Below are 25,286 nucleotides of genomic sequence, written 5' to 3' on the forward strand. Positions count from 1 at the left end.
GATTTTAGGAAATTAAATTGTTACTTAAAGACTGGCTTTTACAGATAATCTGGATGCAGACAACCACCATTAATAATTAATAATGATGATGATAATGACAACAGTAACAACAAAACCTAACCTGTGATGAATACTTCCTGCGTGACAGTGACAATGCTAAACACCTCACCTATAAAACATCACACCCACACTACATACAGGACTGACCCCCACGGGGCGGGAAATGGCCGCTTGTGGATGGAGGCTTGTTGTGCGGAGTCTGTGGATGCCCCGTGCAGAGGAGCGCCCTTCAGCACTGTTGCTGGGGGTGCACCAGATACACAGACACTAGAACAGCTGCAGGAGTCAATGTCATTTTATGGAAAGAAAAGCTTTCATACACCGAAGTAATGTGCCCAAACTTGCACAGTTAACATTTTAGTTTCCGAGGTATGCCCAACAAATGACTGCAAACTGAGTAGCTAACAACAGAAATTTATTTATTTAGATTTGTTTTTATTTATTTATGAATATAAGAACTGGGGTATAGGCCAGAAGTGCAGGGGGATGAGAGGATTCACCAGAGACAGAGTGGCGAGCAGGTGGATCTACTGAAATACACTGCTGAGGGGAGCAGCGGGTGACCCAAGAGAGGTCTGCTATGCCATGTGGGTCAACTTCCTGGCCAGGGATAGAACTTATGTGGCAGTGGCTGGTGATAGCTTGATAGTGCTGAGACTTTAACCCCTGCACCACCAGGGAGGCCCCAACAATAGAAATTTATTTTCTCATAGTTTAGAGGCTAGAAATCTGAAATCAAGCCTTTGGAAGGACAATGTTCCCCCTGAAGTTTCTAGGAAAAATACATGCTTGCTGCTGGTTATTCTGCAATCATGTCATTTCTTGGCTTGTAGTTATGTCATTTCTATTTTTGCCTGTATCTTCACATTGTCATCTGTATGCATGCTTGTGTGGATGTCTGTCTATCTAACTCTAAGCTGTCCTGCCCCTATAAAGAAAACAGTCCCATTTTAGTCACTGGATTTAGACCAGCATTAGTCCAGTAAGACATCCTTTTAACTTGACTATATCTGCAAAGACCATATTGCAAACAAGAATCTCATTCACTAGTACTGAGGGTGAGTACCTCAACCTACCCTTTGGGAAGATGCATTTCAATCCACTACAGCAAGTAAAGACAGAACTACTCAAGACCTTGTAAGTACAAGCATTAACAAGCCCTTATTACTAAGAAACACTATGTGTCAGACATTTTTCTAAGTGTCTCAGAATGAAGACACATAAAGCCAATCTAAATCTGACACAAAAACTGAACTATGTCTTTTTTTTTTAATTTTTTTAAAAGATTTATTTATTTATTTATTTATTTGTTTATTTATACAAGCACTGGGTATAGTCAGAAGTGTCAGAGGGTGAGAGAATTCACCAGAGCCAGAGTGGGGAGCAGAACAAGCAGACTGAGGGAGTACACTGCTGAGGGGAGCAGCGGGCATGGCAGGAGAGGTCTGCAAGCCATGTGGGACCCTTGCCCAGCGGCCAGGGATCAAATCGGTGCTGCAGAGGCTGCGGGCAGCTTTGCAGCCTAGGCTCAACCACTGTGCCACAGGGGAGGCCCTGAACTATATCTTAACACAACCAAACGCAGTCAATAGCAGCTGAACCACAATTGAATTGTAAACCCATGAACCTGAAAATAAATGATCAATTTATTGGGGTTTGAAGGTTTACTTTTGTGACATTGAGAAGGTTACTACTTATATAATGACAGGATCCATCAGATCTCCCAAATTTCCCAGGGGAAAAACCAATTGCCCATTATCATTTGGACCTCTGAGAATTTGCACCAAAGCCATATAAAACAAACCTTATGTTGTGATTTAAGCTAAGCAGTGGCCCCATTATAAAAAGTACCCTTATTCTTTTTTTTATTATTATTTGACTGTCTTTGCTGTAATAAAAGAAATTCTGTGGCAACCATAGGATTAGGCTGAGCAAACCAGTCAAGTTCAGTTATTAATACAGAAATTAACCTACCCATAGCATTTCTGCAAATACTTTACTCCAGCAGTCCTAAGCTAATAAACTACACTAACACCAAACCAACAGATAGAGAGGAAAGCAAAGATAATTTGATACAACTTTAGGTTGGCATTTTTTTGTGCCACACACTTCAGCTCCAATATACCCATGAATGCCATTCACTTATACTATAGTCGAGGTTTCCACTGCTACAACAGGATGAATAAATGATTCCATTATGCTAGTCCCATACTTCCTATGGGAAATGCTTTTAAATTCTAAATTAATAACACATGTTATCTAGAGTGGACACTCATGCCTTGGCCTTGTTGCTGTGGATTCCATAGGAGAAATATGAGAAAAGAAAGTACACCATAATGACAAAAGTCTTATAATGTGTTTGTTAATGAATTAAAAAATGGAAAAACAGGGCATCCCCTGGTGTTACAGGCAGTTGAGCGCAGCGCTGTTAAGCTGTCTGAAGCCTCTGCAGCATGGGTTTGATCCCGGCCAGCCGGAAGGCGAGGGTCCCATATGGCGTGGCAGACCTCTCCTGCTTCGCCCACTGCTCCCCTCAGCAGTGTATTTTGTCAGTCTCCCTATTCTGTTCCCCGCTCTGTCTCTAGTGAATCCTCTCACCCTCCTGCATATCTGACCTGTACCCTGGCTCTTGTATATATAAATAAATCTTAAAAAAAAATGGAAAAACAGAAAAACAAGATAGGCAAACCATAAGATTATCATAAAACAGCATTCCTTTCTCCCTTCTCTTCATGTACTTACAGGTCACTCACATTGTTTATGGTGTGCCTGAAATCTAACAGCTGAATCCAAATAGCTGAACTGAACCAGCCATATCAAATAAGATTTTAAGGTCCCTAAAACATGTGCACTACAATATAAACAGGACCTGATACTACCTGGATATCAACACAAGATGAGAGATAGTTGTTAAAATTGTGTTCTGGGACAGATATTTCACTCATTTCATTCATACTGTGGTTTCATTTACCTTTCATATTACTTGGTTTGATTGAGCCCCACATACACATTAAAATAGGAGTAAATGAAAAAATGTATTTATTTTTAATTCATTTATTATTTTTTTAAATTCATTTATACATTTTTACTTCTCCATATGTGCACAAATTCTAGTCACCCCCATGAATTCACTGGTGCAAATACTGTATCTACTTCCCTCCCCCATTCTCTCCTTTCTCTACTCTGTTCCCTCTGGGGACCAGCAAATTTTTTCAAAGTCCAAGATTTGTTTTTGCTGTATTTTGCCAATGTATTTTTGTTTTGGCTATTTACATTCCACAGATGAGCGAAACTATCCAATATCTGTCTTTCACTCTCTGACTTAGTTCACTTAACATCTTTCCCTGGTTCATAAAGATATATAAAGAAAAATGTTAACAGTCCATGTGGTGAATTTCCTATTTTGTACTCACAAAGTCCAACCTACACACATAACATTTATTTATCACACTTAGGGGTTAAGGCTGTGGGTCTCAAATTTAATGTGCAGCCGACTCATAGACTCCTATTGGTGTCTGCCAAAAATGCAGATGTAGTCACTGAAATAGAGTGTAGATAGGAAGACTGGGGACAGCCTAGGATTAGCATGCTTTATGGGTGTCCCAAATGACCCTGGTTTCAGTGATTTAAAGAATGTATTTTGAGAAACACAAGGCAGCAGCATAACAGACTCTAAGAGGGTATTTTTTTATACCTCCATATTTTGTCTTCAAAACAAAATGCGTGAAGATCAAGTTCAAAGGATTAGTGGAACCATTTGGAATTGTTTCCCCAAAGACATGCTAGTATCACCTAAAACTTATCCAAAAGAATAGCCAGCCTCTCCTTATCTGAAAGACTACCAGTCTATAAGTAGTGAATGCTAGATAAGCTGTGACCCAATTAATCATTCATTCACTACAGGGTCATACAGCCTTGAAAGAAGTTTTTGGTGAGTGACAGTGCATATTGAAGGAAAATAAGAGTGACAAATTGTTAGAATATGTTAGTTTCTCTTTCTGATACCATTCAGAGCTGGCTCATTCCACATGACTAGTAGTGGTTCTTTTGACAGATCTTTCAAGTGAAGAATTCATTTAGCCACTATAGTTTCACAAAAGTAACTATGAAGTTCACCAGCTTCCTTTGCTGTAATTCATCCTCACCAAACAAATTTATTCTCTGTAAGTAGGTCTTCAAAGTTTATTCACACACCAGGAGAAATATCCCCATGCAGATGACTGAAAACACCAATAAGATTATGGAAGAGACAGAAGCAATATTAATGGCAGCTACTTTTGAGGCAAATCCTTGTACTGCCTTAGCTCATTTCATATTCAAAACATCTCTCTAAGTAATTTCTAATTATTATTTTCATTTTAGAGATGGAGAAACTGAGACTCAGGAGAGATTAAATAACTTGAACGAAGGTCACATATTAATTAAGTGAACAAACCTTGATTCAGCCAACGTTTATCTAGAACATACCTTCTATAAATCTTATTTTGCTGACCCTCCTTTAATAGAGTATCTTCCATTGGCTCAGTTTGGGAACTTCTAAAGGGCCAATTGTAGTGGGATGTTCTCATGGAGGCCAAGAAATCCAGACACTGGGCAGAGATTTGAGTAGGTAGCCAAAGGTGGTCTAGGAACTAAAATGAACCATAACCATTATTTAAACTGGGAGTACAAAGTCAGGAATTTAGGAAACAGATAAGAAGAACAAGATCTGGGCTGAATTGCAGTAATAATCATTATGAAACTACACTTAAAAGTTTATCTCTGGGGCTAGAGTTCTTGAGCCAGAAAACTGTGGAATATGGGTGAGTATGCTGAATTGAAAGACCAAAGGATGGGAGAGACATCCATGTTATTGTGGCATCTGATTTATTCTTTTTCTTTTTCTTTTTTTGTTTTCCCTTCTCTCCCTTTGTTCTGGCCTTCCTTCCTTTTTCTCTTATTCAACTAATTTTTACTGAGCACCTACCATATATCAAGCCACTGTGAATATGTTGATGAACAAATCATAGACTCCACCATCACAGAATTTTCATTCCACAATTTTAAATTTAATACATTCTCCAACAATTACATTTGTTATAAATCAGTCTCTGAGAACATGATAGTAGTGGTAATTCTACTTTGGAGTTTGATTGCCTAGGAATGAAAACTACAAACACTAGAGTGTGTTTGTAAGTTCTCCCTGTTCCATGGCAGAAACCTGGTCCATAGCCATTAATGAAATAGAAATGGCAGGCCACAATGAATATACTTGATCAAAATTAGCCTTAATAATATAAGGTAATCAAAAAGAAGCATCACCTAAAATAGTGATCAGAATGAAAATAGTTCTCTTTCCCTACCCCATCCAAGGTTCTGTCCTCATGCAAAAGACCTTGGAATTTGCATTTCAGAAAACCCTTTGTCCTTTCTCTCTAAACCACTAATTATTTAAAGGAATTACAAAGAATTCTTTTCAAGAGCAGTACTGCTTAGGAAGATTAATACAAATATAAAAGATACTAGTTTCAAATGGCTAGAAATTTTTTTTTAGAGAAATAGCTTATAAACAGGAAAGAAATTTTAAAACAAACAAAATAGGTAAAAGGAGAAATAATCCATTGTAAAATACCTTATTAAAACTAAATGACTACTTAAAATAACTAGCCAAGCAAGTGATATGGGGAAATAAGCATTGTAAATTTGCTCTCCAACATCCATGAAAGTTAGGAAGAATAAACTATTGTGTTTCTGGATTCAATATTTCCTAAAAAGTGTGAAAAAAATTCTTACATAGTTGACAGCATTAAAGTCAAAACTTCTGTTCATTTTGAAATCAAGCAAGCAAACAAACACCATTAAGACAATTATAAAGAAATCCATAGAACATGATATGCAACACAGATAACAAAGGTTTTATATCCAGAATATAAAAGAACATCTACAAATCAGTAAGACAAAGTTAGCCAACCCAGTAGAAAATAGGCAATAATTTAAACAAAACAGAATAAACTAATGGCCAATAACAATAAGAAAAAGTGCTCAACCTCATTAGTAATTAATAAACTGCAAATTAAAGCCAAACACTATTGCAGTACTCACTAAAATGGCAAAAATTAAAAACAGTGACAGAACCAACTGTTGGTAAGAATGTAAAGCCAAAAAAATTATCATGCACTGCTTCTAGCATAAACATACGCTCTCATAACATGTTGGAAAACTTCTTGGCATTTTCTACTAAAACTAAACAAATGCTTAGCATATAATGACCCAAAATTTCACTCCTACGTATGTACCCAATGGGAATAAATGTTCCCCAAACATATACTATAACTTTCATGGTACTGTTATTTATAGAATTTCCAAAGTGAAATTCAACATCACAGAAGGTGTGTAAAAACTGGGAGATCATATCATGCAATGATGAACTACCTCACTCACATTAATCAGTTTCACAAATATTTTGTTAAAGAAAAGCAACAACAGTGTATCGGTTATCATACAAAACTCAAAAATAGAAACTGCTGTGGAACGGAATTGTTACGTGCTTGACCATTGTTTCACCATTTTGTGTGTAGAAGCGCCATTTTAGAATTTTAGGTTTAAGTTTCACTTTCCTGGAAGATGATGCAACATTTTTGAACTATGTCTCATCCTCGCCTCACCTTCTAGGACCACCCTGGTGGCCAATGGAAAGGGAGACAACCAAATAAGGAGACCACAGCATCCCTGGCCAACCAACTGAGTTTGAGTTGCGCCAGCGCCAAAAATGCCTTTCAGTAACCAATGAGTAACTGCCAGCTTGTTTTAAAATTTAAGACTGCTTGTAACTCTATAAATATCTTCCCATTTCCCAGTTCGGGGCTCTCGCCATCCACCGCTGTGTCGGTGAGTGTCGTGAGTCCAGACTCGAGTCTGTATTAAACTCCCTTTTGTGTTTGCATCAGCTGTCCATGATTTCTTGGGGGCTGCATTCATCATTCGCTGGCACAACACTGCTAATCTGTAAGATTAAAAGTTGGGATAATGCCTTTAGCCAGAGTGGGAGTGACAGGGAAGGCATCTAAGTTACATAATCTTTTATTTCTCGATCTGGATGTATTCACTTTGGGATAATCCATTAGGTTATACATTTATGATTTGTACTCTATGTGTTATACTCCTACAAGCAAAAATTTAAGACACCTTGATAAGATGCTTATATAGCAAACGTGTCCCAGTTATGTGGGGAGTATACAAGGAGGAAACACTCATGTCTTTTTCTTTATCCACACTAAGTGACGACAGGCAAAATGACTAGCATGGAACTTAAAGCTTCATTATTGTAAAGAGACTCCTAATTGCCATGAGTTTGACCTGATAAAAAAGATGCAGATTTAAAGAGGGGCTGGATATCTATGATGTTATTCAGATTCATTGTGTACAAGTTTCACTTGTTTTAAAATCTGTGAATTATCCAAAGAGGCATGAAAGGTAGATGATTTTTAGTATATATTTCATGCACTGGATTTACTGGTATGTTTTTAAAGGAGCTAACATCTATCAAAGTGGGAAATTGACATTCCCAAAAGCTTTAACTTCCTTGTTAGCCTAAAGCAATTCAATACATCCTGAGCACATAGTCATCAGTTCAATGCACACTAGTATTGAATGAGTGAATGAATGAATGGAAACAGGGAGAAAGGGCAGAGAGAGTAGAGAGGGAAGTGGGAGGAAGAAAAGAGGGAACAACATAGCCCAGGTAGATTGTGTGCTTGGATGAAGAAGGGAGGGGGGAGGAGAGAGGGAGAGAGGGAGGATACAGAGAGAGAGAGAGAGAGAGAGACAGAAAGGGAGAGGAAGAAAGGGAGGGAAGAAAGGGGGAGAAGGGGAGAGGGGGAGAGAGAGAGACCAAGACTTATGAAAGAATATACTTGGAGGTGGCGTATAAAAATAAAGGATTTTGCATGATTCAGTCAAAAAAAAAAAAAGATAGATCATAACTTAAGTTGTACCTGACAGAATCTGTACTTTCAGAAAAAAAAAAAAAATCGTGTCAATGGCAAATCTCACGAAGGGAAAATCTGAAGTGTGGTTCTCTACAGAGTCTGAATAAGGGATCAATTTAGTGATTTACTCAGGTTTTATGAATATTTAGAGACACAAAATAAAGTTTTTTCCTCAAGGTAGCTTCTTCTGAACTATTGGCTAACTGTAGTTATATGAAGAAATTTCAGCATATACTGGTAATTAAACATGTTCTAGTCCTCAAAAAAAAAAAAAAAAAGAATCAACAATAATTTCCAGATCCAGGGGGAATCTTCTCTGCAATGGAAATGTACTCTAGAGACCAACATATCAAACATAAAAGCCAAGTGCTTTGGTTAAATCAAGTAACCAGAGAGCCAAGCCTTCTTCAATCTATTGAAAAATCTAAGAATTTTCCTTCATTATAAAAGATAATTAAATACATTAAATTGATGATTTTTAAACCTGAAAATGCATGTGTTAGAAATCACCAAAGCCCACACTATTGATGAGGAAATTGCCCTCTTATGGATGTATATTTATTGAATACCTACTATGTGCCTGTCTCTCTGCATGTGATGAGAGGTATGACAGTGAAGAGGAAGGAAGGGAGGGAAGGCAAGAGGGAGGGAGGGATGTAGGGAGGGAGGAAGAAAAGGAAAATAGAGCTTGGAAACAGACATTTTCACCGTGCTGATATGGTTCTTGCTACTTGTGGGTTATTCCATAGACAAGTTAGAGAAACACACTGTGAACTTTTTCAAAATGCTCCAATGGTTTCTAATTGCCCTTAGGACAAGATTCAAAATATTTATGATATACAATAATTATTCTCAAATAGTGGGAAATGTATTGTAGAAGACCTTCAAGATGACAGAAAGGGGTCAAAACGGGAGGGAAGAGCACAAGGGGCTACGGTGATGGTTCATGGGTGCCATTGTGGTGGGAGAACTACGGGGGATACACTTGAAGGGAGAAATCAAATATTGTACAAAAATGAACAACAATGTAAGAAAATAAATTTATATATAGACATTTATATATATATATATATATATATATATATATAGACATTCCCAAATGCTTTAACTTCCTTGTTAGCCTAAAGCAATTCAATACATCCTGAGCACAAAATCAACAGTTCAATGCACACTAGTATTGAGTGAGTATATATGATATTCGATAGTAGTCCAACGGGGTGGTATATGGCTATGACACGAACTCATGGTGAGAAAGTAGTATGGTTTTTAGTTTTCTTTCGAAGAAGAAAGTCTCACATCAGTACTAGAAGAGATTTACCTCCCTCCTAACACCTGCTCACCGCCCTTTTTGACAAAGCAGACTTCATGCTCAGCATCTTCCAATGACTATGTGAATTAGAATTTTAAAATCTTGTTTCACTTTAATTCACTTTAAAAGTAATCTCCTGTTTACATTAGGTGATGCTAGTATTGCATTATATGCTGATACAGAATTTTCTTTCAAAATAAATTCATTTTAGAAAAGAAGTAACTGGATGTAAAGCAACATATTAAAGAAATTATAGTACAAGGAGAACTCATGTAGTGTAAAACCATGAAAATACCAAAGACTGGTGAGCACAGGTTTACTGTATCTAGTTCCCACCTCCTCCCAGTCTTTTTTATGTCACAAATTTCTCCTTCACAGATTTCTAGTCATTAACCCTTCTCCTGTTTCAGATGCACCCTGTTTTGCCTCTGGTCACAAAGCTGTGATTTTTCCATTTGAAATGCCTTGCCTTTCTCTTGCCTTCCTCATGGACTCCTAGTCATCCTTAAAGGACCCTTCAAAAGTGGTCCCTTTGTGGATGTCTTTCCCGCTATCCTTGCATGGAATGGTTCAACAGAATCTTAGTGTCTCTGTAGGCATCTGGGATCTTCACGTGAATAGCAATTTTGAGATAACTGACTAGACTGAGCTCCTATCAAATAGCAGAGTAAATATTTTTTGATTTGAATTGAACGTAGGAAATACAGCATCCTGAGCAGATATAAAATTGATATCCAATGGTTGTTCAAAATGAAGGCTGCAAAATGATTTTTCTGGGTATTCGTGTAGGATACAATCCCAGGCTTCTGTCCCTGAGAATCTACTTCACCACACGGGGTTCAGGAGCCACTGTATTTTACAAGTAAAACAACAGTCCACAGGCCACTGTGAAAATTATATGTGTGTGTGTGTGTGTGTCATTTATAGATAGCTAGCTAGATGATAGATTATACATAGATGGATGGATAGATAGATAGGCAGACAGACAGACAGACAGATGACAGTAAGTATCCTTTGGGCCTGATACATTTCTTATTATAGACCATTTGCACATGAGTGCGTAGTAATCTTTGCTCATTTATTCAAACTAATATTTATCCACCTGCTTTGTTAGCAAATGAGAGCTTCCATATTTCCAGTGCACACAAGACTTAATCAACAGTCCTGATTTAGAGATAGAAAAGATACCCCCCCAAAATGTTTTTTTTTTAATTTTTTTTTTAATAGAGGCATGTTTTATTTATTTATTTATTTATCTATTTGTTTGCTTGTTCGTTTATACATGCACTGGGTACAGTCAGAAGCGCGGGAGGGTGAGAGAATTCACCAGAGCCAGAGCAGGGAGCAGAGCAGGCAGAAGGACCAAAGTACACTGCTGAGGGGAGCAGCGGGCGGCAGGAGAGGTCTGCGCACCATGTGGGACCCTCCTCTGGTGGCCGGGGAGCAGCCGGGGATCGAACTGGCGCCGCAGAGGCCGCGGGCAGCTTCGCAACCCAGCGCTCAACCGCTGTGCCACCGGGGAGGCCCCCAAAATGTTTTTGTACCATTTTGAATTTTTTTCTAGGGTAAAAGATAATTTACAAAGGATAAATTAAATTCTGTTTTTCTTATAAAGTCACACACAAAACCACAGGTGCACACATAAGCTCATTATCATCTTAAATGTGAAACATATGTTGTTATATTTTATAGCCACAGTATTTGCAAAATATAAAGTCTAATCATATTCTAAGCCTCCAGTCCTACAAGGTCCATTAAACCTGGTTTTTTGCTTTTTCTGTAGGATTTTCAATGAGACTGCTGTCATTATCTTGTGGGGGTGATCTATTTGTCACCCTATTTATCCTCCCTCAATCACTTCAGTTATAAATGTTAGTATCAACTCAGTCATTTGGTTCTCCTTTCTCAGAAATGTATAGAAAAATGGGAAAAAAAGCATGTAAGTCACTTTTTGCTGTCCAGTTCCTCCCTGAGGCCTTGTAGCGGCAGGATGGAACGGAGCAAGATATCTATGACCTGAGCAGATGGGGCAAAGGAGGAGTTTTGGAGCCCTCACTGGCTTTTCAGGCTTTTATTGGGATTTTACCAGGCACATTGCAGGCAAAGTTGGTGGGGGCTGAGAGGCTGGCAGGCATACCAGCCCCCAGCAAGTCTTTACTCTTTCTGGGCTCTCTGATATTCTCTAGTGATCTCTGCTCTGCTCCTTTTGCTCAGCTGTTCCTCTCTTTTTGTTCTACTGGTGTCCCCGTGATGCCACCCTTATAAGCCCAGTCTTGGCCCAGCTGAATCTCACCTACATATGCCCACACCCTATTCCAGGTGCCTGCCATCAGGCATGTATTCAGGACCACAAGGTTCCAACATCTAATGGCTGGAGGGCAGAAAAGCCTGATACTTTTACTTACCCTACAGGCCTGTGAAAGGAAGTGTCATACTGACATCCAGGGGAAAAGCATTTCAGTGATAGTTTAGATAAAATGTTTGCATTTTTGCTAGTTTTTTTTTATTTTTTTAAGATTTATTTATTTATGCATATAAGAGCTGGGGTATAGGACAGAGATGTGGGGTTGAGAGGATTCACCAGAGACAGAGTAGGGAACAGAACATGCAGACTGAGTGAAATACACTGCTGAGGGGAGTAGCGGGTGAGTCAGGAGAGGTCTGCTGCGCCATATAGGTTGCACCCTGGCTGGCCGGGGATTGAACTCTTGCAGCAGAGGCTTCTGATTCCTTCATAGTGCCGTGCTTAACCCCTTGTGCCATCAGGGAGGCCCTTTCTGCTATTTTTTTTTTTTAAATGTGCTATTCTCACTGATATAAGATGGTATCTCATTGTGTAACAGGGTGGTCCCCAGGAAAGGGGGAGGTTCCCTGCCCCACCCAAGGGAGCGTGGAACTGAGCAGGGAGAGGAGAAGCTGCAGAAGAGACTGAGGAAGGAAGCAGGATGGAGCCAGGAGACCTGGAGGAGGCGCATGTAGCCTAGAGACACGTGAAGAAACTGCGCTTGTCTTTTGGTCGTGGACTGGGTGACACAGATGTGGGTGAGACCCGTGGGGAGGTGACAATGGCAGCTTTTATCTTGATGTTGATTTTGCTCTTTTCCTTCTGGGCTTGTCCGGTTGTTTGTGACCCTTTGCTGTGGGTCCCCACTGGAAGATGCTTTAGACTTTTAGCAGGCTTTGGGGCCTTGTTCTGGGCCGATCCCATATGGATGGACTTTTACCCACGAGGGGACGGGTAACTTTGGGTGCTTCATTTAGAAACTAGATTCTTTGCCTTTCCTGTATTGTTTCCTAATTAAAGTTCCTTCCCATTAAAGTCTCATATGTTTTGTGTTGATGCGGCGGATGGCAGAACCCATTTAGAATAGGCAGGTTTGCGGGGCTTGGACTGCCCCTCTCCCTGTCCTATAACAGATTTGGCGACCACGAAGGGACTGCCCCTCTCCCTGTCCTATAACAATTGTAGTTTTGATTTGCATTTCCCTGATTACAAGGGATGTTGAACATTTTTTCATATGCCTTTTGGCCATTTGCATTTCCTCTTTGGAGAAGTGTCTTTTTAGCTCTTCTGCCCATTTTTTGACTGGATTATTTTCTTCGGTTTTGTTGAGTCTCATCAGTGAAATAAGCCAGAAAGAAAAAAAAAAATACCGATGGTCTCAGTCATAGCAGGAATTTAGAAAACCTAAATGAGGGACCAGGAAAAAACCTAATTATAATAAAGTAAAAATCAAAATTAACAACAACTATAAACCAGACACATACTATGAGGGGCAGGGAGTAGGATCAAAATAAGGTGGGTGGGAATTGTATGGGGACTATAACCAAGATGAAAATGCATACATTGTGCAATAATGGAAAATGATTTAAAAATATATAAAATAAAAAATAAAATTTCAAAATCCAAAAAAAAAAAAAAGAAGTTTGAGTTTACTGTTCAGGTTATGGATTAGGAGTAATTACATTAAACTGTAATGAAGAGCAATATCCTTTGGAATATATTTGCTCTGCATTATAGAAGACCAAATCTGGCTTGTTATCCCTCACTGTGATTATCTCTAAAGCACATGGTAATAGGCTCCACATTTGTGCATTCATTTCCTCTGACACGGTAACTTCAGTTATGATTGTTCTATATACATGGATTCCCATTCTCAGAGCAAAATGAGAACTAGAGACAGAATCTGATCTAAATAGAACATGCTTAGTATCAAATATGCTATGTTAATCCCTTTTATTATCAAAGTGGGTTTGAAATCACTACACAGGAAGTGAAGGAATGGACAGCCCCTAAATTCAGAGGTGATACATGAGCAAAAATACATGAGCAAAAAAGAGGGCTGTATACACTATGGAATGATCAAACATTCTTGTTTCTTGTGGTTGAGGGCACTTAATAAATGGTAATCACACATAAAAAGTTCCAAAAGCCTTTCAAATCATAACAGTTCAAATCACAAAGTCATTCGATTAAAAATATAGTGTATTCTCAAAATGGGAACTTGACCAACCTATTAATATGCTCCTCACTTTTTTCCACACTTGAGATAATACATCTGAAACAGAGTAAGTTGCTGGAGTGTTCTAATGCATGATAGTGCACGTCTTCGAGTTCATTATTTCCTGATGTTATGACACTGCTGTCCAATCCTGAAGCATAATGAGAAACTCTAGATCTTGTATCATCACTTAATGAAGTCTAATTAAGGACCATTAACCTTTGATCTACTTCACATACTTAATGGACAATGAGTGGTACTAGGAAACCTTAAAAAAGGTGAACTTGACCAAGATTAGTCAGTGGATATATCTGTAGCATTAAAGCCCTTTCAAATCACCATTGTAACCTAAAGCAAGGGTAAAAATGAGCCTACTGATTGGTAGTAAAACTACACACACTCATGTTAAATATATTGAGTATTCCAAAGTTTTTATGATGGGATAATTATTTAGGAGGGTTTGTTACACCAACTGATTTTGCAGAAACATGAGTTTTATGATTTTTTTAAGGTTTTATCATGAACTGCTTGACCCTAGATAACAATTATATTTTTTAAATTTTCCACTAAAGCCAACCAATATTTATCACCACCATATGCATAAAATATAAACAACATTCATAAAACACAGCATTAGAACAAAACAAGAAACTGAATTGGCCAAAATTGCTAATAAATAATGAATATATATAATGCATAAAGCATTTGCTTTACATAGGTTTACAAGAATGTAAGGTTTAAAAAAGAAATTAAGGACTGCAAGACAAGAAATTAAAATACACATTAAATATATGTGTATGTAAATATCACTTCTATTTTTAAAGGATATTCAGGTTAATCTAAACAATCCAGTATTCTACAAGTGCAGATAAGTTAAGTAACAGACGTACAAACTGAAGCAGCAACTAATAATGTCTAATTCTTATTTCTGACATTTGAATGTTAATCTGTTAGAAAATTTTTAATAAAATTCTATGATGGATGCACCTCTTAAAATGTAACTATCAATCTCCAAAGCTAAAAACACCATGCATAGCAATCTATAACCTATTCATTTTATTTCCTAAACTAAACACGGTAACTGGTATGATATGAAGGCTTTTACCTTTGTAAAAAGGTAAAATTATACTGAATACATAAATGAAAATGAACAGTGCCATATTTTTCAAGTGAAAAAGTGAGAGTATCCACTAAGGGCTACCCAGTTTATCAGTACTCACAAAAAAATCTTTGAAGATTATTTTAACCCTGTCTGCCCCTTTCATTAGATTTCATCTTATTTAAAGCTGATGTAGGCAATCTCCATGCTTCTCCTGATGCTAACTTAGAGAAGTCTGACCCAGATGTCTGTATTGTTTGTAGTCAGCTCCTATAGAAGGCTGGAATTCTGGGAACTTAGTCAATAGTCTGTTACCTTTTTGTATCTGAGTCATACTTTTGATAACCAGAATTTTGAAAAATACATATAAAGGAACAGAAAAAGATATAAACTCAGTATAGAAAAAAATGACAATTACCATATAAACAGCTTTTCAGTAGAGTCATGAATTGCTTAATAATAGGGACACATTCTGAAAAATGTGTCATCAGAGAAATTTTGTTATTGTGCAATCACCCCAGAGCATTCTAGATGGTGGAGCCTACAACAATATCTCTAGGCTGTATCTGGGACCGACATCATATATGTAGTCTGTTGTTGACAGACCAAACATCATTAGATGGCCCAGACTTTTTAACAGTATCTCAAAAGAATTAAATCACTATCAGGCATCCTTTGAAGATGCTGAAATTCAGAGTACTTTGTTATACCAATAGGTAAAGAATATACCTTATTTCAGGAAAAGATGGTGCATTACTGGCACATATCAGTAAACTTTCTTGGGATTTTATAAATCAACAGTGAACTCTCTTCTATGGCTCCATAATGGATGATGTTGAGAGGTCCTCAGTTACCATGAAATGAGCAAACAACACAGTCTATAAGAGTCAGGAATGTGGGGCCTCCCCGGTGGCGCAGCGGTTGAGCGCTGGGTTGCGAAGCTGCCTGCGGCCTCTGCGGCGCCAGTTCGATCCCCGGCTGCTCCCCGGCCACCGGAGGAGGGTCCCACATGGCGCGCAGACCTCTCCTGCCGCCCGCTGCTCCCCTCAGCAGTGTCCTTCGGTCCTTCTGCCTGCTCTGCTCCCTGCTCTGGCTCTGGTGAATTCTCTCACCCTCCCGTGCTTCTGACTGTACCCAGTGCATGTATAAACAAAAAACAAACAAACAAACAAATAAATAAAATAAAAAAAATGCCTCTCTAAAAAAAAATAAAAATTAAAAAAAAAAATAAAAAAAAAAGAGTCAGGAATGTGGGCCTGACTGAGCTAGGTCCTCTGCTCCAGGTTCTTTCACCAGGAGGCAATTAAGGTGTCACCCAGAGATGATGTCTTCTCTTAAGTTCAACTGGGAAAAGACCTTCTTCCACACTGGCAGGTGCCTGGCAGAATTCAGCACCTCGTGGGTTGTTGGATTGAGCAGCCTATTTCTTGCCTGGCTCTTGGCCAGAGGTCACCCTCCATTCCTTCCGTAGTGTGCCTCTCCACCATGACATCTATCTTCATGACAGTGAGGAAATGAGAAGGCATGGCAGAGAATGCCAGCTAGATGGTAGTAACAGCATTTTATTACCTCCTCTCAGAAGTAAGATCCCAAACACCTCTGTATTCTGTTTTTCAGAAGAAATCATCACAGGGCCATGGTAACAAGGAGGAGGGCATCATGGAGGATGGGAGGATCATTTTGAAGCTGCTGACCATGTAGGTGATATTATTGTTCTTGTGATCACACACTTAAAATCCTATTGTTGCCCAGCAATTACTTCAAATGAATGAAACATGGCAGATGACTGCTTCAACTTGTGAGAAATGAGTGACAGGGACTGTGGAAACTAGAGGACACGTGCTTACTGCCAAAGTGGGCAACCACTGATGATGTTTGCCAAGCAGGAATACTCATTTTTTTGCTAACCGATTTTTCATGGGAGACTAAATGTAGCTTCTGTGCTAAATCATTTTTAATTTCAAATATTAAGACAAATATATGTCTTTTTTCAGCATCACTTTTCTGTTGTTTACACAAACTTCTCTGATATTTATGCTTTCAATTTGCCCAGATCAACATGAGTCTAATTATTTTAATTAAAATATTCTATGTCCTCAGTTATTGGCAGGAACAAATTTTATGCAAGTGTCAAAATTTGGTGTACACTGGTTGACACCATGTGTTTAACCATGGTGGACGATTTATTTGCATTCATACAAACACAAATGAATAAAATGGGTCAGGTAGATGAAGAACATGTGGGAGGCTACACTCTCAAACTTCAGTAACATACATTTAAGCACTTTTGCTTCATTTGACTTCAAACTCAATCTCAGAGATACTGTTTCCTACTTCACTGATGTATATCACCATCCAACTTACTTAACTGATAACTGATAAATGAAAAATTATAGCATTGTGGGGGTGTATCAAGAAATGGTAGATAAGCTGATGTTACTCTGGAAACTTTACAGAGAAAACATTTTCAATGTTCTCTGGGGGCAGAATTGCAAATAGGAAGTCCTTCAACAAAGCCCTAGATAAGTGCTTGTTATTACATTATTACTTAATAATTCAGTAACATGAAGTGCAAAAAAGAAAACCATCAGCTCAATTTTTACAACTTTAATTTCTCTAAAAATATAAGCCAAGATATGAGCAAAAAGGAAAGATGAACAATATAAGCAGACAAAACATGGTGCAAATCAAAAAATCCTAATGAAATTTCTACTTTCACTCTGTGATACTTATATACTCAAAGTAAGTGCTGAAGGTCATTTAGGAGTGCAATGTTGTAACACGTCTAAAAATATCTTCTACCCAGAGAGGGAAAAATCAGAGAAATAAGCTGATCTGGTACATGTCCTTGAATTTTAAATTTTAAAAATACCAAAATGGTGTTTTTATGCAGAGAAGGTTGGGAGATACAGAATATAGTTTTCCTGGAAATAGGTTGTGACATAGTGAAATTATGAATGATGAGGTGAATTTCAAAACAACACTAAGTGCAATCTTGAGTGATGTTATAAAAAGCTGCCCTTAGTCACTGGATAAATGGATTTAGAGCAGCACCTCCCCAACTCCATGGATAATGAAATAGCTAACATCTCAGAGTTCAGTGGCAGAGGGCAATTGGCTACAAAACTGCCCAGACACAGAAGTTTGGGGATTTCTCTTTGATCAGTAAAGAAACTCAGGGAGAAACTATTGACTTTCTTTAAGCTATTTTCCACCTGGTGGCTTGATGCATCTTCTTAAACCATAACCTTATTAAATCATATGTTCTAGGGCTTCTCACTACGTGGTCATTGAATCTACACTTCTTACATGGATCACAAAGCCCCATGCTGTCTTGCCCTTGTTTTCGTCTCCAAGCCAATCTCATCATTCCCCCTCACCTTTCTTATGGTCTAAGAAGTTCCTTTCAGCTCACACACACAGATCTGCTGAACTTTGGCAGGAGTGCTTTCCTCTGAGCTGGTCTTCCAAACACTCTTTGGCCCACAGAAATCAGTAGTATGCACTGTCTACTTTTAGACGCCTTCTCTGAATATTCTGAATTAATTCTCATGCTTATCTTCCCCTTGTTCAATTCCATCTTAACCCCTTACTTGCTTCCTCTCTGAAACCTGTTATAATTCAGGCTTATTTCCTTCCATTAGAATATTAAATGAAAAAGTTTGTCAGCTTACCTTCTTTATCACTGTACCCTCAATCCAGTAAGAGTGACTGACATTTGGGTTGTTTCCATAGCTCACTATTATAAATAGTACTGGTATAAACATAGGGGTGCAGGTGCCCTTTTGAATTAATGTGGCACATACCTAGGAGTGGAATTGTTGGATTATATGGAAGCTCCATCTTTAGCAGGTTGAAGAATCTCCACACAGCTCTCCATAGTGGTAGGACCAGTTTGCACTCCCACCAGCAGTGCAGGAGAGTTCCTTTTTGTCCACATTCTCGCCAACATTTGTTGTTGCTAGTTTTTTTAATATGTGCCATCAAAACTCTTGCATGTTTACATGTTTAAATTGCTATTTTGTTTTGGTTTTTTTTTTTTTTTGGTTTGTTTTTTTTGTTTGTTTCGTTTTGTTTTTTTTTTTGTGGGACCCTCACCGGCGGCCGAGGAATGAACCACAGCCTCGCAGCCCAGCGCTCAACCTCTGCGCCACCAGGGGAGGCCCTGCTATTTATTGTTTTCAAAATTAAAGTTTTTCAATAATTATAGTCATTTTCAATGGTACTACTAATTTTGCTTGTTTTATTTACAAATCTGTTAAAATTAAACCTATAGAGGGCCTCCCCTGGTGGCGCAGGAGGTTGAGCGCAGCACTGTGAAGCTGTCTGCAGCCTCTGCAGTGTGGGTTTGATCCCTGCCAGTCGGCGAGAATCCCACATGGCATGGCAGTTCTTTCCTGTCTCGCCCGCTGCTCCCCTCAGCAGTGTATTTCAGTCAGTCTGCCTGTTCTGCTCCCAGCTCTGTCTCTGGTGAATCCTTTCACCCTCCCACACCTCTGGCCTGTACCCTGGTTCTTGTATGCATGAATAAATAAATCTTAAAAAAATTAAACCTATAGAACAGACTATCATAGAAATATAAATTATCACTATACAACAAAAACTACCTAAAAATAAAACAATAAAAAATCTGAAAGAAAAAAAAAAGTGACTGGCACAATGGAAATTGAAAAGTAAGTGTTTTATGAATGACTAAATGAATAAACAAATGACAAATTGAAAAAGCATTTTGGGAAGGCCACTGCACAACTTAATGTAAAAACAACTGCCATGTAGCAGGCACCATGCTTTGCTGTTTTTGTTTTTTTTTTTTTTAATGACAATCTTCTAAAAGAGTTACTATTATCACTGTCGTATTACTGAAAGAGTAACTGAAGCACAGATGTATGATGAAGTCATTTTCCCAAAGCCCAGACAGATAGCAAAGGGAACAGGAGCAGTATTGGAACCCAGTTCCATCTTATTCAAGAGTTCCAGCTTGTAACTATTACACATGCCATTAATATTAAGTCCCTTGCTAAAAGCAGGAGTTCCTAATTATTTAGATTGGGACTATATTTCAGATAACTGCCTAAAACCACATTTAAACTTGTACCCAAAATGCCAATGTATCTAATCACAAATTGACTATAATAGGAGTTCACTGCTATTATATTCTTGATTACTACAGCCAAGTCTCAGGATGGCAAGTTTCTCTTCAAAAGAGCAAAGTAATAGTAAAAGAGTTGAAAGAACACAGAAACCCAGGATTTTTTTTTAAAGTGAGGTTTTTCCCTTTAGCAAGAGCTCTATATCTACATCTAAAAGAAAGCAAATGTAAATTGCATTTTTCTAAATGAGCTGGATCGAAACTTTTTTTGTGCATTAATGTTGCTTTACCAATTAAATATCCCAGGGAAGTTTTTAGGAGCATGCCTTGGTGTCTCTTTGGCAGAAACATACAGGCAACTAAGGAATTCGCTGCATCCTACTTCCATGAAATATGTTACCGTTACTGCCTAATTAGAATTACTCCTTTTCCCTTTTAATTGCATTCCTATGCATATTTGTCCCCATTTATGTAATATAAACAGTGGTGCAATTTGAGTTACTGTAATATTTACAGTTTGACTAAGGTCTATGAAAACATCAGTAAAAACACCAGGTCTCCATGATCACCAGTCTATGAAACATCTTAACTCAAATGCCAAGAATCAGATGAGCAGTGTAGTGAATCATAAACAACCAAATCAATTTTCCCCCATATTCCTTCCAGATCCGGCAAACAACCAACTCCCAAGTTGAACTTTTGTGCTGAGTTTCATCCCAGAGTACAACTTTACAGCAGAGTTATAAGCCCCTAAATTGCTGATACAGCCTTAATTATCGCTATGCTGGTGACATTGTTCTAATGAACTCTTTGCTATTTTATGTGGCCTGGGGATCCCAGAAGGAGTATTGTCTAAATGTACAAACACACTGGTCAGGGTTTAGTGGGATATTTTTGGAATGGAGTATTGGTTAGTGTGTGCTTGCATGAAGCTTTAATGTTAACACAAATTATCTAAATTTTAATCAGCATGACATCAAAATGGTGATAGCGTTTGCCATTTGAAAAATACTTGAAATAATGTAAATTTTCCAATTTAAAAAATTTATCAGGATTATGAAGGTAACTAAATGAACTGAATATTTATGTTCATAGTATCTCTTTATTACATTGCCAGTAATAATGTGACTTTCATATATGGTGATGAAATGCCACCATTTTTCAGTTTCATGCTTCTCAAAATGCAATATGCTTACAAATAATAAACCAGTTAAAAATTATATATGGAGTAGGGCCATGGATATTGTATTTCTCACAAGCTTCTGCTCCCTATTATTGTTTACTTGGAAGAGAATTCTATAAGAGATTTTAGGGGTCATTGTATGATTGTTTTTATAACATTCAAAAGTCATTTTGGAAATATGTCAGGAGACATATTCAACCCAAAAATGTGTTTTCTTGAAAGTTGGGCTTATGATTGCCTTTTGGCATGTATGTGGCGGGGTGAGGGATGGGGTGGGGGGGAAACACTGTTTATTACAATGCTAAAAGAGTTTTGTAAATACTGTACAGGCTTAAGTCATCCCCCCTGTAAAGTCTCACTAAGGAATCCCTGGGAAGTGCTGTCAGCAGCCAGCCATAGGCAGGGGTGAAGGGGGAGTCCCCAGGATCAGAGAAGGGGGTTCATCTGGATCACCCATGGAAGCCCAGAGCAGCCTTGTGCCAGGCTGGCACCTAGTCATCACCTGGCCCAAAAATACACAGAGCAGGTGGGAAGCTGGGTGCTGAGGGCCTTCTCTGGCTCCTGCGCTCTGTCATTGGGCATGGGGCTGCTGCCTGGGAGGCCAGGCCTGCCATGCTCCACATCCATAGACATCATTCACCCCACCTGCAGTGACTGGCCCCCTAGGGGTTTTGGGGTATTTTCCTCTGAGGGTCAGTCCCTGGTGGGCACTGAGTGCAAACCAGGCCTGAGATGGAGGTTCCAGGAGGGAGCTCTGGCTCCAGGAAAGTCTCTGGAAGGGTGAACAATAAGCAGGGTAGGGAGGAGCACTGGTCCAGTCAGGTAGGGAGGAACACTGGTCCATCTCATGTTTAATTTGGGAGGTAGGAGGATACACTTTCCTGGACTCTGGAAAGTATCAGTCTTCATGATGAAAGGCATTGAAAGTATTCCTGTACTCTCTCAAAAATGGGAAGATTTCCAGAAGGAACTGGCAGAAGTTTTCAAATCCCAAACCACCAGTAAGTCCCTGCTTCGGTTCAAATGTGGTTACCATCAGAACGATTGAGGACAGCCAGAGGGGGACAAATAGAGATACATGGGAAGGCATTATGGCCATCCAGATTGTGAACCAGCAGGCTCTCAAAAGGCATGACACGGCCTCCCCTAGTGGCACAGCAGTTGAGTGCTGGGCTGCAAAGCTGCCTGCAGCCTCTGCAACGCCAGTTCAATCCCTGGCCGCCGGCAAGGATCCCACATGGCGCGACAGACCTCTCCTGCCGCGCCGCCCGCTGCTCCCCTCAGCAGTGTATTTCGTCAGTCTGCCTATTTTGTTCTCCGCTCTGGCTCTGGTGAATTCTCCCACCCTCCCATGCTTCTGACTGTACCCAGTGCTTGTATAAATAAATAAATAAATCTTAAAAAAAAAAAAAAGGCATGACAATGGTCATCCAGCTGGGTGCCACAGTGCACATCCTCTGCTGCTCTGCAATCCCATATAAGGAGCACAGAAACAGGACAGACCCACTATGGAGTACAGGTCCAGCAGGCGCAGAAAGGCAGGAGAATCCACAGGGGCACAAGCCAGGGCCAGTGGGTGATCTTGTCCAGTCTTAAGGCAATGAATATAAGAGAATGTAGACAACACCAAGTTTCTAACTCCAGGGAAGTGTCATGTTGAGAGCCCCAGACACAGGCTGCCACAGACACCGGGGACACAAAGAAGAGAAGCATGAAGACCAGAAGCCAGAAATGGCTTCCTCTCTCCATACTATCACAGACCAGGACTTCAAACATCAGCAGGAGCAAGTGGATGTTCACAATTAAAATGGCTTTAAACTCCACGCATTTCTCCTTCTGGTGGATACAGAATATTTCCAGCCCAGTTACCAGTTTCCCCAAGGGCCCAACAATGACCACTAATATCCACAGCCACGTGGGAGTAAAGACAGCCAGTTATATCACTGAAAGATGTCACCCAGACAAAGGGCCGGTGGCACAGAGATTGTTTTCAATTAAATATTGTTTAATTGTTTTCAATTAATTGTTTTCAATTAAATTTCAATTAAATATCCTAAAACTTTCTTTTCTAAACATTGAGTAATGGTAATATACTTTTTATTAAGCTTATAAAAATCAATTTCTTTGTAAATGAAGGGAATGGACTAAATAAACCATGAAGAAAGGCAAAAAAGAAAAGAAAAAGCCATTATGACACACCCTCTAGTATCCTAAGAAATATCAAAGTTAATGCAAGAAGATAAAAAAAGTAGCATGAGAGACCTGGCACGCAGGGAAGTGCGTCTTTGCATCTCCATTTAGAACAAGGACCTTTCTTCAATAAAGACTGCTTGAAACTGGCAGAAGGCTTCCCATGCAGTCAGATGTGAGCTGAAGGCACCCACAAACCTGGTCCCGCCTGGCAGGAAGTCGGAGCCCAGAAGGGGATCCAGTGATTTGGAACCCAGAGTGCAATCCAGCTGCCCCACCTCCAGGGAATTTTGTGGGACTTCAAGACACACCTTTGTAATTAAACACAGGAGGAGATATTCTGTAACAGTGACCATTAACATACTCAGAGTACCACCGCCTCACTAGACTTCTGGCATAACAGTATTTGACTCATTTGGACCACCAGTTTCCGAAATCCCACAAAGAGCACACCAGAAAGATGCCGGCCAGGTCCAGCAACACAGTGTCCCAACGCATACAGCAAATTAGAAAACAGGCAGCAGGGAAAAGAAAAACTACATGCAACCTAGCAACTCCAAAGGAAAAAGACACACCACAAAAAGAAAACCACCCACCAGATTGCAAACAACAGTGACTTGGAAGAACTTCTGAGCCTTCCAGAAAGAGAATTTAAAATTGCCATGATTAAAAATCTGAAGAAAGTAAAAAATGACGTGGGAAAAATAATTAATGATCAAAAGAATGAAATTGAGTCCCTAAAGAGGGAAGTAAAAGAAATGCAGGAGATCAAAGAATCAATGGAGGCACTAAAGAACTCTGGGAAAAGCAATGAAAGCAGAATAGATGAAATGGAAGAATGAATAAGTACTCTTGAAGGCACAGAAATAAAAAGAACCAAAACAGAAAAGGAAAGAGAAGTACAAAGGAAAAAGACCGAAGAAAGACATCGGGAACTATCCGACTCCATGAGGAAAGGAAATATAAGAGTTATAGGAATCCCAGAAGGAGAGGAGAGAGATGTAGGAACAGAGAAAATATTCGAGGAAATAATTGAAGAGAACTTCCCAAGCATGAAGGAGCTGAAAATAGACATTCAAGAAGCAAGAAGAACACCAAACTTCCCTGACAAAAGGAAAAAATACAGCAAGACACATAATAGTAAAGCTCCCAAGAATCCAAGACAAGGAAAAAATAATGAAGCTGATAAGAGGAAAGAAACAGATAACATTCAAAGGAAAACCAATCAGACTGACATCAGACTTCTCTGAAGAAACACTATGGGCAGGGAGAGAGTGGATGGACATCGTCAACAGGCTCCAAGACAACAAATGCCAACCAAGAATACTCTATCCTGCAAAGCTTTCCCTCCTCTATCAAGAAAGAATAAGGAGGGCCTCCCCAGTGGCGCAGCGGTTGAGCGCTGGGTTGCGAAGCTGCCCACGGCCTCTGCAGCACTGGTTCGATCTCCGGCTGCTCCCTGGCCACCGGAGGAGGGTCCTACATGGTGCACAGACCTCTCCTGCCGCCCGCTGCTCCCCTCAGCAGTGTACTTCGGTCCTTCTGCCTGCTCTGCTCCCCGCTCTGGCTCTGGTGAATTCTCTCACCCTCCCGCGCTTCTGACTGTACCCAGTGCATGTACAAACAAACAAATAAATAAATAAAAATACATGCCTCTTAAAAAAAAAAAGAAAGAAAGAATAAGGACCTTCCCAGACAAACAGAAGCTCTGGAATTTCATTATGACTAAATCCCCACTCGAAAAAATACTACAAGGAGTCCTAAAGCCAGAGCCAACAGAGGGATGAATAACAACGAAAGGCGGCCAAAAGAAAAGAGTTATTAAAAGAATAAATAAGTAAAACCAGAGGAAAAACAAACACAATGGCAAATACAGATGCTAACATC

At 39.3% G+C, this 25,286-nt stretch overlaps 1 protein-coding gene and 1 pseudogene across 2 annotated transcripts in view; both read right to left on the reverse strand.

The window, feature by feature from the left end:
• Positions 1-25,286, reverse strand: part of TAFA1 (TAFA chemokine like family member 1) — a gene marked incomplete at both ends in the record, with an annotated part of 502,429 nt that overhangs the window by 297,916 nt on the left and 179,227 nt on the right. The window lies entirely within an intron of this gene.
• LOC311179356 (transmembrane protein 185A-like) overlaps positions 22,108-25,286 on the reverse strand; it is a 70,576-nt pseudogene continuing 67,397 nt past the window's right edge. The window contains exons 2-3 of the transcript in view: positions 22,631-23,107; positions 22,108-22,355 (exon numbers count right to left, since the gene is read on the reverse strand). The product of the transcript in view is annotated as a transmembrane protein 185A-like (transcript). The remainder of the gene's footprint in view (positions 22,356-22,630; positions 23,108-25,286) is intronic.

The sequence above is a fragment of the Talpa europaea genome, assembly GCF_964194135.1.
Source record: "Talpa europaea genome assembly, chromosome: 11".
NCBI classification, from domain to species: domain Eukaryota; kingdom Metazoa; phylum Chordata; class Mammalia; order Eulipotyphla; family Talpidae; genus Talpa; species Talpa europaea.